General features: G+C 39.0%; 1 pseudogene; it reads right to left on the bottom strand.

The window, feature by feature from the left end:
• On the bottom strand, positions 1 to 982 carry LOC136168724 (olfactory receptor 5L1-like; annotated as a pseudogene).
• Positions 983 to 5939: the final 4957 nt, after the last annotated feature.

Genomic DNA, 5939 nt, shown 5'->3' with positions numbered 1-5939 from the left:
TCACCTGCCTCCAATTTGGAACCCTGAGTCCTGATAGGAAAATATTCTCTGGGAAAATATTTTGGAGCTCACTAGTTTTCTGAGAGCTTCTTTCACATCTTTGTTCCTCAGACTGTAGATCAGGGGTCAGCATAGGGATCACTACAGTGTAGAACAGTGTGGCCACTTTGTCAGTATTCATGCTGCTGCCAGAGTGGGGCCGGCAATAAATGAAAAGGATTGTTCCATGAAAGACAATGATGGCTGCAAGGTGGGAAGCACAGGTGGAAAAGGCTTTGCACTTTGCCTCTGCAGAGCACATCCTCGGGATAGTGATGAGAATAAACAAGTAGGACATGAGGATGGCCATGATGGTGATGATCTCACAAAAAATGGCCACAGAGTATAGCACCAACTGACTCACAGTGACATCAGAACAAGTAAGAGTTAAGATGGGGGGAGATCACAAAAGAAATGGTTGATCACATTTGATCTGTAGGATGGGATCTGAAGAGCTAAACACAAGTGAATCAGAGAACACATAACACCATTGAGATAGCAACAAGACACCAGCTCCACGCAGAGATTCCAGGACATGGTGGCCATGTAGAGCAGTGCGTCACAGATGGCCACAAGGCGGTCATAGGCCATCACTGCCAGCAGAATGACCTCAGTTACCACAAAATGTGCAAAACAGGTAGAATTGCACAGTGCATTCCAGGAAAGAAAAGGCTCTGCCTTCATTTAAGATGTTAGCTAGCATCTTTGGCATGATGGTCATGGAGTAACAGAAATCCACAAAGGACAAGTGGCTGAGGAAAAAGTACATGGGGGTGTGGAGTCGAGAGGTGACCTGAATCAGGGCAATCATGCCCAGGTTTCCCACAACTGTGGTTCCATAGATGGAAAGAAACAGCAGGAAGAGGAAGACTCTGAGCTCAGGGGAATCTGAGAATCCGAGGAGGGTGGAGTCTGTCACAGCAGCACAGTTTTCCTTTTTCATGTTCCTAATTTACTGGGTATGAAGTAAAATATTAATAGTTATTCTGCATTATATCATCCTTGATTCAGTTTCGCCTCTCTTAAAAAAGACATGATAATGCATACTTTTCTATAAAGTTAGTGTAGTGATTTTGTTAATTACACTATACAATTAAATATGCAAATTCACTGCTTTAGATGTATTTGAAGTTCTAAACAAAGAAAGAGAAAGTGTTAGTCGCTTAGTCGTGTCTGAATCTTTGCCACCCTATGGACGAGACTTTTCTGTCTATGGCATTCTTCAGGCAAGAATACTGGAGTGGGTTTCCATTCCCTTCTCCAGGGGATCTTCCCCACTCAGAGATCTAAACTGGGTCTCCTGCATTGTAGGCAGACCCTTTACCATCTGAGTCACCAGGAACAACAAAGATGTGAATATGAAATTAACAGAAATGCTTGCTGCTGCATTGCACCATTATTTATGAAAGTGAAACTTAGAAATATGGTGTAAATCTCAAATAAATAATCAAAGTTATGGTATATGTTTATATACAGGACTTCCCTGGTGGCTCAGATGGTAGAGAATCTGCCTGTATGTGGGAGGTCCAGGTTCCATCCCTGAGTTGTGAAGATCCCCTGGAGAAGGGAATGGCTACCCACTCCATTATTCTTACCTAGAGAATTCCATGAGCAGAAGAGCCTGTGGGGTTACAGTTCATGGAGGTGCTAAGAGTTGTACACAACTGAGTGACTAACACACACACACACACACACACACACACACATATATATATATATATATATATATACTAGAGTTTCATATTTATACTATATATCCATAGTTTTTCATAAATTATGCAGCTTTTGGATGAATTGTTAAAGACTTTATTAGTGACCATGAAAAGTGGCAAGTGACAAACGCTAAGCCAGATTGCACAGACAAAATATATATGTACATAAATTTCATCATATATCCAATCATTACAACATCAGTGAAGAATAACTATTTTATAACAATTTTTTTACAAAGAAAAAGCAATGGAGAATCTTGTTATGGGTTGCATTGGAGAACGAAGGTGGGATTTTTTAAAGATAAAGATAAGGCATATCATACATAAAAATACCAACAGAGGATAAGAACATGCTCATTTCCTCTCCCTCCTGACCGTTGGTAATTTTAAATGCTTTAGAGGCATGAGTTGGTTTATCTTGGATGAAAGAGGCTCTGGACTAAAACTCAAAATGTCATTTGTACCAGGGATAAGAAACCTGCTATGGAGAGAGGCCTCTGTTCTCGTGTCCGCTTCAGAGGTTGGTCTCATGTTTCTGTTCTTCCATGAACAGTTCTGGGACTTTACTGGTGGCTCAGCAATAAAGAATCTTCCTGCAATGCAGGAGACATGGAGACACATGTCCAATCTCTGGGCCAGGATAATCCCCTGGAGGAGGAAATGGCAACCTGCTTCAGTATTCTTGCCTGGGGAATCCCATAGGCAAAGGGGCTTGGAGGGCTACAGGCCATGGGGTCTCAAAAGGGTCGGACACAACTGAGTGACTAAACAACAACAACAACAACAACAACAACAACAAAAAAAAACAGTTTTGAGGACCCCTTACTGCCACTCTCGGCCTCTGAGTGGCTGTCCGGAGAATCTCCCTGTGGTCTTTCCCAGGTTCCCTGGATGGAGTTAATGTGACAGAGGAGGAAGTGCGAAGGTAGGAGAAATCAAGCATTCTTCCCACTTTGTTCACACTCATTTTCCTCTTAAACTAATAGCTATTACAAAATATTTGGTTTTGCAGATGAAATTGCTATCATTTCTCTTTGAGATTTTTCCTCCAAAAATACTTTCATAAAAGAGTGTCCGCAACATGACATTTCTTAAAACACCCTCTAAGACAGAACTAAATACAGAAGCTTAAAAATAAATCAGTACCACTGCTCTCCAACTCCCCCCAAATCAGAGTGTCATCCTACCAACCAACTTATGGGATAGACATTGCTTCTTTTGTTTCTGAAGATGGTAGGAGTCAAAATGATACCAACTCTATGATTTTATTTGTGTCTGTCTCTGGGGCCCATATTCCTTAAGCTTCTGAAACCTATCATTGATCTCTATACGCCCTCAGCAGAATATCAAGAAAGCAACATCATCTTGGGACTCAAATGAGTTTTATGAGATAAAAGAGTGATAAAACTATCTCAAGTGGGTACATGTTATTATCAACATAATCAAACATGATTCACTCCAGAGGTTGTGGTGAACTGTAGACCACCGTAGGCTGCATTCAAACATTGCTCTGTTCACCAGGACCTGTGCTTTCATTATGAAATATAATAAGACTTCTAAACTTTGCCTGTCACATACAAAATCTTCTTCCTTGAGGGCTTAGTGTCTGAAGTCACACCAGAGTTTTGTCAACTATCAGAGGAGGGTAAGAATATTGAGCCTCCTTTCCTGAGAATAATACTAGCTGATTACACATACTTTGCATGTTCTGAATACAACTAATAACATATTTGATTTTTATTAAAATAAGTTAGGTAAGTACAGTTATGCACCTTTACTATGAAGGTGACTGAGGCAAAGACAGGTGTCACTTGCACAAAATCATCCCTGATAGGATGAGCCTGAATGCTGCATTTGGGTTTCTGCCATCCATGTGACCCTGTGTGGAAGAACAGAGCTACGACAGAGTTCTGAATGGCATCCCTCCTGCTTAGTGCAGAGACCATCTAATGGGTTTGCCTGAAGGATCTATCCCACATCTGCTCCTTCTTTAACTATTTGAATAAACCCTAAACCAACAGTGCTCAAAGGATAGGCTGTGGTTTGTGTCTTTGGATATACAAAATGTTTCAAGAATCCCTTGAATATAATTAGTTACAGGTAATTGATTTCCAAATTCTTGACAATTTATATGGCCTTCCCTAAATTGACCCATCTGATAAGTTCCTGAGTTTCAAGAGTGTTTCTGTATCTTCTTTCTATCTGGCATTCTCACTATTCCTTTTCTGTCATTTTTTCAGAAGCAAAGAATCCTCTTTTCCATTCACATAATACCCTGTGAACTACCTCAATCAGAAAAGCAAAATCAATTTTCCAAAACCAAAAACACAAGAACATTGTGGAATATTACTTTCCAAAAAACCTAAACTGTGCTTCAAACCTATAGTTTGACTTCTTATTTCTCTCTGACACATAAATATAAATATAGATATATAGATATAATTATATATATACATATACATTTATGTTATGGAAAATTATGACATTAGATGTGTTTTACCCAATAGAGTGATGTTTTGAAATTGCATATTAATAGATTGTCATTAGTTTGAAATTCTTAATACACCCTAAACTTGTTTTCACAAAAAGTATCATCTGAAGAAGGCGTATATTGTCAAGGCTGTATATTGTCACCCTACTTATTTAACTTATAAGCAGAGTGCATCATGAGAAACACTGGGTTGGAGGAAGCACAAGCTGGAATCAAGATTGCTGGGAGAAATATCAATAACCTCAGATATGCAGATGACACCATCCTTATGGCAGAAAGTGAAGAAGAACTAAAGGGCCTCTTGATGAAAGTGAAAGAGGAGAGTGAAAAAGTTGGCTTAAAGTTCAACATTCAGAAAACTAAGATCATGGCATCCGGTCTGATCACTTCATGGCAAATAGATGGGGAAACAGTGGCTGACTTTATTTTTCTGGGCTCCAAAATCACTGCAGACGGTGATTGCAACCATGAAAGTAAAAGACGCTTACTGCTTGGAAGGGAAGTTATGACCAAGCTAGGCAGCATATTAAAAAGCAAAGATATTACTTTGCCAACAAAGTTCCATCTAGTCAAAGCTATGGTCTTTCCAGTGGTCATGTATGGATGTGAGAGTTGGACTGTAAAGAAGCTGAGTGCTGAAGAATTGATGCTTTTGAACTATGGTGTTGGAGAAGACTCTTGAGAGTCCCTTGGACTATAAGGAGATCCAACTAGTCCATCCTAAAGGAAATGAGTCCTGGGTGTTCACTGGTAGGACTGATGTTGAAGCTGAAACTCCAATATGTGAGAAGCTGACTTATTTGAAAATACCCTGATGCTGGGAAAGATTGAGGGCAGGAGGAGAAGGGGATGACAGAGGATGAGATGGTTGGATGGCATCACTGATTCAATGGACATGGGTTTGGGTGGTCTCCGGGAGTTGGTGATGGACAGGGAGGCCTGGCATGCTGCAGTTCATGGGATCACAAAGAGTCAGACACGACTGAGTGACTGAACTGAACTGAACTGAAAAAGGGAGTCTCATGACAAAAACACAAACCCAAAATCTATAAACAGCATCATTGGCAGTGACCCTTTATATGTCTGGAAAACACATTCACAGGAAAGCTGCATTGCATATTTGTTTATCTTAGACTTATAGACATGGCAGGTGTTTTAAATAATTGATTTAAATATAAAAATTTATTGACATTTATTTCATAGTCATTAGTCATAAACTGAGTAATATAAATATGCAGTTCTTTTTGATTAACTGTATTTAAACCACATAAAACAACATTTTAGAAGAATATTAGAAAGGTGGAATGACATCAACAACATGTTAAATTTTCTAACTTTCAAATTTCATTGTTTTTGTCAAATGTATTCTATGTGGAAGAATAGCAGGCATGTTTAATTGCTATATAATAAGCAGTACTTAATACTAAGCACCTAATGAGGATACAAAATTACTGGTTCATTTATTCATTCATGTTTAGACATGTTTATTATAGGCTTACCCAGAGATAAGTACTCTTTTAGGTACTGCAGGAAGAAAGAAAAAATGTTACTTTGTCAAAAATTTATATTTAAGGGGAACAGTTTAACAGAGTAATATCTTAGCCATATGTAAAATCCTCATGTAAATATATGCTACACATCTTGGAAGGCTCTTTTCCCATTGTTAATGGAGATTGAAAACTTCTTTGGACATTGAT

Source organism: Muntiacus reevesi, chromosome 5 (assembly GCF_963930625.1).
Source record: "Muntiacus reevesi chromosome 5, mMunRee1.1, whole genome shotgun sequence".
Classification (NCBI taxonomy): Eukaryota; Metazoa; Chordata; class Mammalia; order Artiodactyla; family Cervidae; genus Muntiacus; species Muntiacus reevesi.
Note: the sequence above shows the minus strand (reverse complement) of the source record. Positions and strands in the feature narration are given on the sequence as shown.